Source organism: Podarcis liolepis (assembly GCF_965112155.1).
Source record: "Podarcis liolepis genome assembly, chromosome: 8".
Lineage (NCBI taxonomy): Eukaryota > Metazoa > Chordata > Lepidosauria > Squamata > Lacertidae > Podarcis > Podarcis liolepis.
This window is the reverse complement of record NC_139560.1, coordinates 52,606,447-52,621,246: the sequence shown is the minus strand read 5'-3', so window position 1 is coordinate 52,621,246 and position 14,800 is coordinate 52,606,447.

Genomic DNA, 14,800 nt, shown 5'->3' with positions numbered 1-14,800 from the left:
CAGCGCTTTCCTTACAATGTGATTTTTAAAGGCACTATGCACTTTAATTTTGTCATACCATAAATATGCATGCCAACCAAATGCATTATTAAAACCTTCTAAATCCAAGATATCTGTATTCTCGAGGAGCATCCACTCTTTCAGCCAGCAGAATGCTGCTGCTTCATAGTACAATTTTAAGTCCGGCAGGGCAAATCCCCCTCTTTCTTTTGCATCTGTTAATATTTTATATTTTATTCTGGGCTTTTTGCCCTGCCAGACAAATTTCGCAATATCTTTCTGCCACCTCTTGAAACAGTCCATCTTGTCAATAATCTGTAAAGTTTGAAATAAAAATAACATTCTAGGCAGTACATTCATCTTAATCACTGCAATTCGGCCTAACATTGACAATCTCAAATTTGACCATATTTCTAGATCTAGGGGTTAACTTAACATCTAAAAATCTGAATTTGTATAAGGATAATTATGAAAAATGCTGGTCAGAAATCGAAATTTTCATGTTTTCTCATCCCTAGGCGGGCCATAAACACACAATTGGCATGTCTTCAGAGGAACATGTTGGCATCAGTCAGGCTTGCAGCACGAAAGAATTGCCTTGAAAAATACTCACCTTGTGTGAGTTTAATGTGCCCTGTATACACAATGATATAATATTCAATCATGAGCTGTGTTTTCCATAGTTTCTTAAAAAACATAACCAGGGAAGAAGGCAATATACAATAATGAAATGCCTTATAAATCTGCTATGTTGCGGGCAAATGTTTTTTCCTTACAGTAGTGCGCGTTTTGTAAAGGATCATCAAGAGGGATGCTGTCAGTGCTACTAAACAGAAGGGTGTTTTGTATTTGTTACCTCTGATGTACAAAGCAGAAGCACAGCACTCCCTTTCAATAGGTCATAATCATCTGTCATCCGCAGCTGGAAAAAGCAAACCTATTGGCACAACACTTGTCAGATGTTCTGACATGCAGGCACATTTAAGTAGAAGACATTTGGTTGTTTGTCTGAGACCTCTATTCTTGTAAACAAGGAAGTAGGCTATATCCCTGTGGTCTGACTTCCCTCTTTATGATAGGGATTCTCAAGTGCTGGGAAGAATATAATCAATTTGATCCAAATTTTACTGCTCGTGGGGCTTGGGAAAGCATAGATTCTCCTTTGGCCCACCTACTATTCCACGGTGTCTCTGCTTTGTTGATCTCTGAACTGCACAGGATGAAAGGCATTTCAGCTTCTATTCCATAAGGAAAGACCATTTTTGGCCAATATACCAGATCTCGCAAGAAGAAGAAATGGGTGTGCGACTGTGTTTTCAGGCAAGAACTATCAATCCTTAGCTGATGGAGTACTGAGAATATTTCCTTGCACACATTTACCCAGTGGGACTGATTTTTATTTTTATTTTGCTATATGGTTGCAAATATGGCCTTTAATGACCACGTTTCAGAAGACATTTTCTACTGGTACAGTTTTTGAGTAGGTGACTTCTCTGTTTAAAAACATTTGCAACTGGAGAGGTTCTGCTCTTTTGATTAAAAGGAATAATGGGGTTAATCTAAGTGTGTACCTTTTGTGCAGATCCAACACCCTGTCAAAGGCGAATACTCATCAATTATCTCTGGAAATTCGTATTAATGCTGTAGTAGCTGCTCAAACATTGCCTCTTGTGTAAATTCATAGTAGAGGTGTACTGTCTAAAGGCCAAGCAGAAGGGACTGACAGAATATTTGTGACAGCCACAAAACTCACTGGGCAACCTTGGGCCAAACACTATCTTTCAGCCTAGAAATGCCTCACATGGTGGCTGTGAGGAGGAAATGTGGAAAGGGAGAACCATGCACCCCACCTTGAGGTCATTGGAGGAAAGTGGGAATATAAATGTCATGATCAATATATCAACTGCAGCAAAGAAAGTAGATGCAAATAGATAGCTTGAGGGATAAACAGGCAGTGCCTGCTATTCACACCGGGAAAACCATTGAGACTTACTACTGTATAATAAGGAAAAGGAAAGATTTTTTCCCCCCTTATCCCTCTCATTATTGGGATAAGCGTGAACTGGCTAGAGCTGGCACCCCCAATGCCAAGAGGATAAAGCTCTAACCAATAAAATAAATATACTGTTGAAGGAATGCAGTACTGCAGGTCAGCGTTGGTAAGTCTCCAAATTTCATTCTGTATGGGACAATGACAATAAAGAGTATCGTATCTTATCGTATGATGATGATGATTATATTTATACCTGCCCATATTAAAACACCAAACATTAAAAATTTCCCGATACAGGGCTGCCTTCAGATGTCTCCTAAAAGTTACATAGTTATGTAGTTGGTACTGTTTAGTGGAGTAGTTGCGTAGACAGTACATAATAAGCAAATGGACCCCAGACCACCCCAAGCTTGGTGCCTGAGGAAAGTCACCCAGGTTCCCTGCAAGGAATTTTGTTTGTGTTTTATATTAGTCACTGCATGAGAATTAATAATTTATTTCGTGTCCAGTCAGGCTAGCATTTTGTTTCATGTTTCTGTTGGAAATTACAAACTGCAGAGAATTTTTTTTATTTCCTAGTATTAGGTCAAGTTCAAGGTACAGGTAATATGCAAAGATGGTTTAGAATATGTATATTTTTTTCTTTTTTAAAACAAACAAACACATCATCCTGCCAACAGCCCATCTGCTATTACAAGGATTTATTTGACAGAAATGCTGTTTCTTTAAGAAATGTCAGGCTGTTTAGTATGCGAGATTTACCATTTGGCCCAAGGATCTTTATTTAGTCTGAATGGCTGTAAAGTGAATGGAATTATTCAAGGTTGTTTCAGCTTATCAGATGAAGCTTCTCAATATATGTATGCTACCCATGTAAGAGTTTTCTTTTGATCCTTAGTGCTCTGTGTGTGTGCCTTAGCTTGGGGGTTGTCAATGTTCAGTTTCCTACATGTAAAAAGCCTGCATTTACAGAGAAACTAGAGATTTGGCTTTAGAAATTTGTGCTTCAGCTAACGAAAGAATTCATTAACACCTCCATTCAGTGCACATGAAGGCAGATAAGCAACAACTGAATAATTTTGTCTTGACCTTCAGTGATAAACATATTCAAGCAAATTACTACTTTCCCTCTAGCCAAATGTTAATTTCTGTGATTAAAGTACTGCACACACCAACTTATCATTTTGCCACTACTGTTGATCATACATGCATGCAATTGTTTGATGAATAATTATAAGATTGTTAATTAGAACATGGGGCATATATATTTCTCTCCTCTCCCATGTATTCACTGGCAGAGGGTTGTTTTTTTTTTAATGCCCCTAACGACTCCATTAATTATTAACAAGATCTGGAAATAACAGCATTTATTCCACTTGTAATAGCAAAGAAAAGGAAATACTGCTTAAAATCATTTTGTGAATGAAGGACAAGTATTTAAGGCAACGAGGTCTATTTTCCTTCCCTTGGCAAAATTCTTTGCTTCTCAGCCAATGCTTTCATTACCTACTAAAAGGCATGTGATGTGTTCCTCCTGTTGCCACTTGGATCACTCTGGAAACTGGCTGTGTGTGGCGTCGGCAAACTTTTCACTCAACTGAATAGTGTGAAATGTCATGGGAACATGTGGAAAGATCCAATTCACATGGTCCAAGTACATGGAACATCTGCCAAACAGACAGTTTGGCAAGTGGTCCAGTTGGCAGATGGAAAAGAAGGAGCAGTCATGACACATAAATGCAAACTTGTTGGCAGGGGTGACGTTACTGGTGTTGGCACTGACGTGTGGCTGTAGGACTGCCGACCCAAGTGGAGACTGGTGATGGAGCCCTTTTGCTCAGGGCAGACCAGGACAAGTCCAGGCACTCAGCAAGAGAAGACAGAACAGAACACGAATACTGGCAATTTATTGGACTAGCCTATTTTCTGCCAGCCAAATTTCTAATACAGGAACAGCTATAAGCAGCACCATTGAATGTTGTGGAGCCACTTCAAACCTGACCAACAAAGGAGGAATAAGAGGGAGGGCAAATTGTTTGCCCCATCTCCTGGCACGATGTATTAGATTAAGGGTATAGGGGCCAAATGTGCATATCAGCTTCACAAATGTCTCTTCCTGCACAACAAAGAAGATGAAGATTTGGGTTTAAGAGCTGCAGCTTAATTAAATAAACATAATTCAAAAGACTGCATCAGACAAGATTGATAATCTGTGCAGGCATCCTATTTGGGTCAGACCTTGAAGAATAGAACCCCAGTCTCCCTCGAGCGTAACCCCACCCTGGTTCCAAGCCATGGATTGGAAGGTTAATGGGTATGTGTCTTGCCCATTCCTTCTCACCCACAGGCGTGTAAGTGCCCCGTTGTTACCTTCACCTTTATTCTGTAGTCAATTAGCGCTGGATTTGGGGCAGCACAGGTGGCTCCCCCACACAACGTGGTGAGCCGAGGGGCTGCAAAATTGAGAAGATCCATAATTGAGAAGATCCATTTGGGGACACCAAATTTTGGTCTTGTACAAAAGATGCCCGAAGTCTGCCCCTGTCGCTAACTTTCAGAAGTATGCAGCCCCCAAAGCCCAAGGGACACTCCTCCCTGTTCCACCCCAAAGCCAGCCAGTGATTAGAGGTAGACTAGGACATGCCCCTTTATGAAGCTGGTGCCTCCAGTGCTTACCATGGCAGCAAATTGTTTTAAATGATTTTAATATCATAGTTTTTCACCGACGTCATCAGCCCTGGCCCTGATGATGAAGGGCAAGTAAGAATCTAGATTATGTTGCTAATAAGAAATAATAATAATAGATAATGATAAGATTGTATTGTATTTCTTTCTCCCTGGCCACACAACAGCCTCCTGGGTGAGTCCAGAGCAGAGTGTTCTCCACACTGAAAGCATCATAAAGGGGACTTTCTTTCCCAGCTCCTCATTATAATGTGCAGATCTCTGTATATGACCTCTGTTCTAAAAGTTGTTGGTGCTTTGCCGATGGAGTTTAGAACTGTCCTCAAGTTTTGCAGTCTTAAATTATGATCTACAGTTCTAATTTTACACCTGCTCTTCATCAAGGTCACTGTTGATGCTAAGGTTTGTGTGCGAGAGAGTTTTAATGAGAATATAATAAACATACAACTGATGCTATGATTGAGGAGCTTGATTAGGCACAAGGGCTAAAAATGTATCCAATGGTTTTTTGTTTGTCAAGAAAGGGCAATTCTGTGTCTGTAATATATGAATAAAACATTAGCTAGGTCATTAAAATGCATTGCTAACTATTGCTCTCTTAGAATTGTCATCTATTCATGAATGCATGGAACTGAAACGCTATTAATATTAATCGCAAAAACATTGCATCTTTACATTTCTATAAATGGATCAAACAGGTAATTTATTTTCCTGAAAAACTGGGAAGAGAAAGGGACTTCTCAAACTTTTCTTCTGTAGGGCAGCTTGTTCGTGACTGTACTGTCCTATGTTATCATAGTGTCCTAAGGAATTATTATTAAATTGAAGAGATTTGGATGGAGGTCTTATGGCTACATAGGAGAATAAGTGTGTGGGTTGATGGGGTCTATTTGTACTGGTTGAGAGCTGCAACTATACTCAAGGTGTTAAAAGCAGGGTTGCAGAAGCAAGCTAAACTTTGTTTGACCCCACAGGATGTGCTGAATTTAAAACAGGGACTCCCATCCTAAACATACTTACCTGGGAGTAGGTCCTATTGAATTCTGTGGTTCCTGTTTCTAAGGGATGGTTGAGTCTGTTAATTTAGTGCAAATTTCTCTTAATATGCTCATTTTTGCAATGTAATTTACTGTAAAACAATGCAGTTTTGTATGTTGTTTTCATCAATATATACATTTTCATAATACACATTTCAAAATACACATTCATAAATATATACATGTATAAATATATATATACATATATACAGACACTTTAACCCCTGTTTATGCACAAATCTTGGCTGTAGAACTGCATTGCAAAATCTGGAGAACAGCAGATTTCAAGATGGCTGTTTGGTTCCTCCATTGTTTCATAAAGTATGAATTAGGTAGGTTTGCCTTTAGATGCAAAATGAAATGAAATTTTCTCACACCCATGTTCAAAGTAGATACTTTACTACAAGGCTTTCACAATATTTGTATTTTTAAACACTGACAGTTTTACCTGATTTTGAACACAATTTCAAGAAATTAAATGTGAAAGAGTTCACAATTTTTTGTTGAGAGTCAGCAAAGACACCACATTCTGAAGGGGGTATAGGTGAAAATTAACATCCATTTTAGGTGTCAGAGTAAGTAAAATGTGTTTTCTGTACTGAATGCCATAGTTGCACTGGTCTTAGGTTAGGACCAACTATTCATCAGCACCTTTGAAATTTATTGTATAGCCATGTATATTTGAAATGCCATGACGTATTAAAATATCAGTTATTTTAATCAGAAAGCCTGTGCTGGCGCAACATCTACACTGCAGAGTATTGATAATATTCACATTACTAAACACTGGCATTTAGGGATATTAATTTCAATGCCTCATATATTAAAGAGTTCCTTTGGGTAATCACTGCAGAGTTTCAGCATCCAAGAACTGCAACAACAGCTGTTAGTTGGGTAACTCCAATCAACCTTGCTTAGTATATACATTAAAAGCAGGTTGGAGCTTTTTCAAAAGAGGCAAAGTGGTTAATCTTTAAAACTTAGCTCTATAATAAACTATTGTGGGTAATTTGGCACTCATATCCAAAGTCATGCAGTGCCATATCTTATTAGTTTATGCTGGCAGCAAGGCCTTGTCATGGACCAGAAACTGAATAGTGTGGTCAACATGCTAGCAACAATGCAAAGCACGTTATTCAAGGGAAGATGGGAAATCTTTTAAATAGAATCCACTATACAGCATCCTCTTTGCCAAAAGGGCATTAGGGCTTAAAGAAAGCTACCATATTTTTCGCTCTATAAGACACACCAGACCACAAGACGCACCTAGTTTTTGGAGGAGGAAAACAAGAAAAGAAATATTCTGAATCTCAGAAGCCAGAACAGCAAGAGGGATCGCTGTGCAGTGAAAGCAGCAGTCCCTCTTGCTGTTCTGGCTTCTGGAATAGCTTTGCATCCTGCATTTGCTCCATAAGACCCACACACATTTTCCCTTACTTTTCAGGAGGGAAAAAGTGAGTCTTATAGAGCAAAAAATATGGTAATTCAACCATCTCCATGTGTCTTGTCCTACATGTTTTGAGATGGGCAATGGTGGTTGCTCACCAGGAAGGAAAGTCATTCTTTAAGCAATCAAAGGCATTATCTTGTTCATCATTGTTTTGTATATTCCAGACTTCGATGTTCCTGCAAAACCAGCAGCCTGCAAAACCCTCATTAGAGGGAGGTGATTATAGCTCTATTTTGAGTAAAGCTCTAGTGCAGTGGTTTTTCAAATGTACTAACTTCATAGGGAAAACTACATTAATTTATCAGTTCAGGAACCTCCAACTGCCTGACCCAGAGCTGAAGGTACGTTGGTCCTCACCATCATGTGGAATGAAATGAGAGTTTGGCCTAGACCTAGAACATACACAACATTCCCACATGGCTTTGTACTGCAAGGGGAGATTGTTGATGATGGGCCAGATTTTTTTGCCTGCCAAATGTTCACCTGAATAACTGCAGATTTTCCCATAGTGTGACGAAAATGCCCTGGTAAATTATTTGAACTGCAACTTGCAATTCAGTAGTCAACCACATGCTCAATACTCAACAGGTGAGATGTTACCTGTGTATAAGCCCTGAGAAATTTGAAAATGTGCTAAAAATAATAATGTCTCTCTGCCTTTGTATGCTCTAGTGGCACAGGTGCAAGAAGAGACTCATTTCATGTGCACTGGATCTGTGAATCCAATGAAGAAGATTTATTCATGCATACATAAATAGTTGTAAAACCCTATAACTTCTGTTTGACATTCCAGCTGAACTATTTAAAATTTTAAACGATGATGCTGTCAAGGTGCTACACTCAATATGCCAGCAAATTTGGAAAACTCATCAGTGGCCAGAGGATTGGAGAAGATCAGTCTGCATCCCAATCCCAAAGAAGGGCAGTGCCAAAGAATGCTCCAACTACCGCACAATTGCACTCATTTCACACGCTAGCAAGGTTATGCTTAAAATTCTACAAGGCAGGCTTAAGCAGTATGTGGACCGAGAACTCCCAGAAGTGCAAGCTGGATTTCGAAGGGGCAGAGGAACCAGAGACCAAATTGCAAACATGCGCTGGATTATGGAGAAAGCTAGAGAGTTCCAGAAAGACATCTACTTCTGCTTCATTGACTATGCAAAAGCCTTTGACTGTGTTGACCACAGCAAACTATGGCAAGTTCTTAAAGAAATGGGAGTGCCTGATCACCTCATCTGTCTCCTGAGAAATCTCTATGTGGGACAAGAAGCTACAGTTAGAACTGGATATGGAACAACTGATTGGTTCAAAATTGGGAAAGGAGTACGGCAAGGCTGTATATTGTCTCCCTGCTTATTTAACTTATATGCAGAATTCATCATGCAAAAGGCTGGGCTGGATGAATCCCAAGCCGGAATTAAGATTGCCGGAAGAAATATCAACAACCTCAGATATGCAGATGACACAACCTTGATGGCAGAAAGTGAGGAGGAATTAAAGAACCTTTTAATGAGGGTGAAAGAGGAGAGCGCAAAATATGGTCTGAAGCTCAACATAAAAAAAAAACGAAGATCATGGCCACTGGTCCCATCACCTCCTGGCAAATAGAAGGGGAAGAAATGGAGGCAGTGAGAGATTTTACTTTTTTGGGCTCCATGATCACTGCAGATGGTGACAGCAGTCATGAAATTAAAAGATGCCTGCTCCTTGGAAGAAAGGCGATGGCAAACCTAGACAGCATCTTAAAAAGCAGAGACATTACCTTGCCAACAAAGGTCCGTATAGTTAAAGCTATGGTTTTCCCAGTAGTGATGCATGGAAGTGAAAGCTGGACCATCAAGAAGGCTGCTCGCCGAAGAATTGATGCTTTTGAATTATGGTGCTGGAGGAGACTCTTGAGAGTCCCATGGACTGCAAGAAGATCAAACGTATCCATTCTTAAGGAAATCAGCCCTGAGTGCTCACTGGAAGGACAGATCGTGAAGTTGAGGCTCCAATACTTTGGTCACCTCATGAGAAGAGAAGACTCCCTGGAAAAGACCCTGATGTTGGGAAAGATGGCGGGCATAAGGAGAAGGGGACAACAGAGGACGAGATGGTTGGACAGTGTTCTCGAAGCTACAAACATGAGCCTGACCAAACTGTGGGAGGCGGTGGAAGACAGGAGTGCCTGGCGTGCTCTGGTCCATGGGGTCACGAAGAGACAGACACGACTAAACGACTAAACAGCAACAACATAACTTCTGTTTCCCTAACTGAAGCCATGCAAATCGGTTTCGGCTAAATACTTTGGAAAGATGTGGAACTCTAGCAAAACCTGAAACTACACCTTCCAATAAAATCCCATGCAAAAGTTATGCAAGGCATAATGAGCAGGAAAATTACAGTGCAGTGAAACATCTGCCAGTTACAGCAATCAGAAGAATCCTAGCCTTTGTAAACAAGCTTATAAAAGTGTGGAGACTCCCAAATATGCTCAAGATGAAATAGCAACTGGAGGTGGAAAGGATACCTGATTTTTTTTCACATCAGTTACGCCAAAACTACTTATTTGCAAACTCCCAGATGATGCTTTTATATGCTTATTAGCTTACTTTCAAATACATTCATGTTACTGTTTGTAATATCAAACTGAGTATTTGAAAAATATCTGCTAGTGAAAAGATGTGTGTAGTATTACCGGTGGTAATGTGTGTAGTATTACCTGTATACCTGAATGAGCGTCTCCACCCCCATCATTCAGCCCAGACACTAAGGTCCAGCGCTGAGAGCCTTTTGGCAGTTCCCTCACTGCAAGAAGTGAGGTTACAGAGAACCAGGCAGAGGGCCTTCTTGGTAGTGGCGCCTGCCCTGTGGAACGCCCTTCCAACAGATGTCAAGACAATAAGCAACTATCTTACTTTCAAAAGACATCTGAAGGCAGCCCTGTTTAGAGAGGTTTTTAATGTTTAATGCTGTACAGCGGTACCTCGGGATGTGAACGGGATCTGTTCCAGATCCCTGTTCACATCCTGAATAGAACGTAAGATGCGATGGCGCATCTGCATGTGCATGGGTCACGTTTTGCCTGCCGCTTCCGCACATGCACGTGATGTCATTTTGAACGTCTGTGCATGTGCGAGTGGTGAAACCTGGAAGTAATGCGCTCTGTTACTTCCGGGCTGCCGCTCAACCTGAAGCACATTCAACCTGAGGTATGACTGTATTGTGTTTTTAATATTTGGTTGGGAGCTGCCCAGAGTGGCTGGGGAAACCCAGCCAGATGGGTGGGGTATAAATAATAAATTATTATTATTAGCAGTAGTAGTATTATGAAACTTGCAGGGCATTTTACATCTGCTCTCTAGGTCACCATACTTAAGTAAAATATGTTTCAAGAGGCAGACCCAATGGGGAGACTGATACCTTACATCTGGTGTAAGGAGATTGAGGTCTTGCCTGCTAGAGTGATATGTGCATGGACAGATTTACGTTAGTGGATTTGCTCAGTCCCTAGTGTTCATTTTCTACAGAATGGGGTGATTGGGCTGAAAAGACGGCTGATGTAGCAGCGTGGGTGATACCACTCCAAGCTGCATTTTTATTAAATGACTAATAGTTGAAAAATCTCTGCAAATAGATCTCCAGCACTGGAAGCAAAATGTGGTGATAAAAGCCTTCCTGTTACATGTGCCAGTTTTATTTTTATGAGGTGTTTTATTATGTGGGCACACATTCCAAAGCCACATGCCCCACCTGTACTATGAAGTGGTACAGTCCATTCTACAATTCCATCATTCTACCTCTTATTCCTATCTCATTCTGCTGCATGTGTTGACCTACCATAAATAATTGGATTTTCTTATCATGCATGATCAATTTGCTTTCACAATGTATTTTACCCCAAATGGAACTGTGCACGTGTTTCTACTGCAATTTCTGTTCATTTTGAACATTTGAAGAGAGTGGCTCATGCCTTAAATTTGTGTCACAAGTCTTTAAGTTACCAAAGAACTTCCTTATTTGGTGTGTGTGTGTTTTAATAAAACCAAAGAAAGTTACTTTTGTTTTCATTTCAAAGCTCATGTTTCTATAGGAAGTACTTGGACAGTTTGGATCTTTGTTCAAGTGGGTATACAAAACAGAATAAAAAGGCCTTTTGTGAAGGTGGTAATAATCAAAACAATCTGTTGCAACTCCAATAAAAGTATTTAGGGTGATTAAGTCAAAAGTAAATAGAAAAGCTAAAATATATGTTCTCTGTAATAGCCCAAGGGTCTGTTCCAAGGATGGGAAAGATCCAAAGAATCTAAAAATACTTCCCTTTCTGATTTTGTCTGCATTTTATAACGTATGAATAGCACTTCACCACCTGCACTATGCATTTAAAGTGCTATTGTGCCACTTTGAAGAGTCATGGCTCCCTCCAAAAAATCCTGGGAACTAAAGGCAGGTAGAAGGGGAAGCTCTGCACTGGTGGGAGGCCAGCTGAGCTGGCAAAAGATAACAATCCTAGAGGACCACAGATCCCAAAATAGTAAGTAGGAAAATGACATCGTTTACTCCAAGGCACCACTTCCTAGGAGAAAAGAACCAGGTTTAAGGGGTGTCTGTGTTTATATGAAAGCAATTTCGCTTCATTTAGATCAATTTACCACTCAAGATCTAAATTTGACATGTTAGACAGGGTTGTGTATGGGGCAAACTTTTTGCTCAAGATTCAGCAAGCTTTGTAGTTAAGTGAATGGATTCTGAGATCAAAGTGTGGAAACTGTTTTGTAATAGGATGGTGGGGTTAGAACTGGGCAAGGCAGGATGAGAAAATTGTTGAATAGCCTTGGCTGGTTGGTTGTATGGTTATCAATATAATGTCCATTGCCAGGAATAATATGACTCAAGGGGCCTGGGAGATTTTATAAATGAGCAGAAAAAAAGGACAACTACAATGACCTCTACCAAGGGAAAGATTCCCATGGTGGGCATATAGTTACTTGGCACATTATCATTCTATTGTCTTGTCACATTGTGTGAAACCATTTTACCATAGTTCTCTACCTGATCAGAAATGTAGGCAATGGTCATCTCTAGCCATAAACTTGTGTGGGGCCTTCTAGGCTGTCAAACATGCAGGAATTTCTCCCTCTGAGCCTGATTGATCACCCATCCCTGACTTATTGTAAAGCAGATTTGAAATTTCCAAGGAAATGTTTTTTCTGGAATTTCTGGGTGGGGTGTTTTTCATAGGTGATTGTGCAGAATGTTATGTAGGAGAGAGAAGGAGATACTACTGTCACTTGCAGCAACAATAAAAAACAAAATGCAACATTTGGATACAACAGAAAGAAGCTGTGTTACTATCACTGCTAATATTGAGAAAATGGAGAATGGGGTGTGTGTGAAGTATTTGTGCACAACTCTTGCCCTGTTAGAAGCAGTGGCTGATGGTGCCTTGAGTGCCTTTCTCCAGCTTAATAATACATTCCTTGCTCCTTTTCTGGTAGCAAAAACACTCTGACTGAAGCACATAAACATTGCAATTCATGTATATCACGGTGCTCCTCTAAAACTCTCAGTGTCACTGTCATTTTCTAACATTTCTCCAAAAGTTCCATTCCGTTGTTTGTGAATGTGGATTTGGCTGCTGTGATTGCTCTTTCCTGTTCTTCAGATTTTGCTTCCTTTTTAATTAGGTAGTGTAAAAATGGCAGCTACGCACAACCTTTAGCAGGAACATCTCTTGGTAGATTCAAAGCCTGTTATAGGCTTTTCATTATGGACTGCAGACTGTGTTGCTTTATCAAAGTCTTAGAACATTAAGCATAGTTATTTGGTTTTCATCAAAAGAGCAAGGATGGACTAACATGGATGTAGCTGGGGGTGTGTGCGTCAGGGGGCATCTGCCCTCCTCAGATCAATAAAACAAAAGAAATACTTAACTAATTGACCAATCATGTCGGTTCTGCACCCCCAACCAAGTCCTGTCCCCTAACAAAAATCCTTGCTACACCCATGTTGACTGAGTAATAATCATGTCAGCTGACCCAGTTCAATCACAGTAGTTGTGGAGACAGGTACTCCATGTTTGAGACAGAGCTTTCCATACACTTCCTTGGGGAAAATGTTTTATCTGAAACTAAAAGTCAAGGTGTTGGGGCGCGGGTGGCACTGTGGGTAAAACCTCAGCGCCTAGGACTTGCCAGTTGTCTGGTCGGCGGTTCAAATCCCTGCGGCGGGGTGAGCTCCCGTCGTTCGGTCCCAGCTCCTGCCCACCTACCAGTTCAAAAGCACTCTTAAGTGCAAGTAGATAAATAGGTACCGCTTTATAGCGGGAAGGTAAACAGCGTTTCCGTGTGCTGTGCTGGTGCAGGCTCGCCAGAGCAGCTTTGTCACGCTGGCCACGTGACCCGGAAGTGTCTACAGACAGCACTGGCCCCCGGCCTCTTAAGCGAGATGGGCGCTCAACCCCAGAGTTGGTCACGATTGGCCCGTACGGGCAGGGGTACCTTTAAAAGTCAAGGTAAGGATAAACAGAATTGGTCTCACGTCCTCAAGGGCCTCCATGATGCTGTGACAAGAGACCTCTTCTGCAAAACTTTCCACTTGACCAACAACCATGAGAAAATTGACAAGTAGAAAAGCAATATTGGCAGTCACACACACCAAAACACTATCCAGGACAAATCTTCAGTGTGCTGCTGTGATGACTGTGACTGCTTTGCTGGTTTAGTGTAGCTGTTGATAAGGTTAACCACATGCTAACCCTTTCTCTTAACCCAGCAATGCAGGTTCTGATGGTGATAATCTTTTCAATGGTGTGCACAAGTTAAGTGCATTAGGCATGTAGATTCCAGTGCAGGAGAGTGCCACTGAAGAGGTAATCAAGGATATCTACATGGAAACTTCAAACAATGTTGTTAACCATGAAGTGTTTGCTTCCCCACTTCCCCAATCTGTGAAATGCGAATAACAGTGACCTTCTTCCTTAACAAATTTGCTTTGAAGGTGACAGGGAAAAGCATAGTTAGAAGAAGAAGAAGAAGAAGAAGAAGAAGAAGAAGAAGAAGTAGTAGTAGTAGTAGTTTGGATTTGATATCCCGCTTTATCACTACCCAAAGGAGTCTCAAAGCAGCTAACATTCTCCTTTCCCTTCCTCCTCCACAACAAACATTCTGTGAGGTGAGTGGGGCTGAGAGACTTCAAGGAAGTGTGACTAGCCCAAGGTCACCCTGCAGCTGCATGTGGAGGAGCGGGAAAGCAAACCCAGTTCACCAGATTACGAGTCGACTGCTCTTAACCACTACACCACACTGTGAAAGTGATATATAAAGTAATAATAAACTTTGGATTATTTCTAATTGCCCCTTTTGTTTTGCCACAAAACCTATATGTATCCAATTGGAGGAGAGGCATATGATACTAGGAAAAAGAAGCTAATTCTGTCTTGCAGTTTTGGTTTAATCATCGTCGTTATGCTTGGTTATATTTTTAGTCATCATGAATACTACAGCTTGAGTTTTCTTTCCCATGGAAATTAAAACAGAGCTATATTTTACCATAATAGAGAAATGGCAAACTCTGTTACCTATGATAACTCAGTTCTTAGTTATATGTGTTTAGTTATAAGCTGCAAAATGGTAGATGAAGCCATTTTTTGAA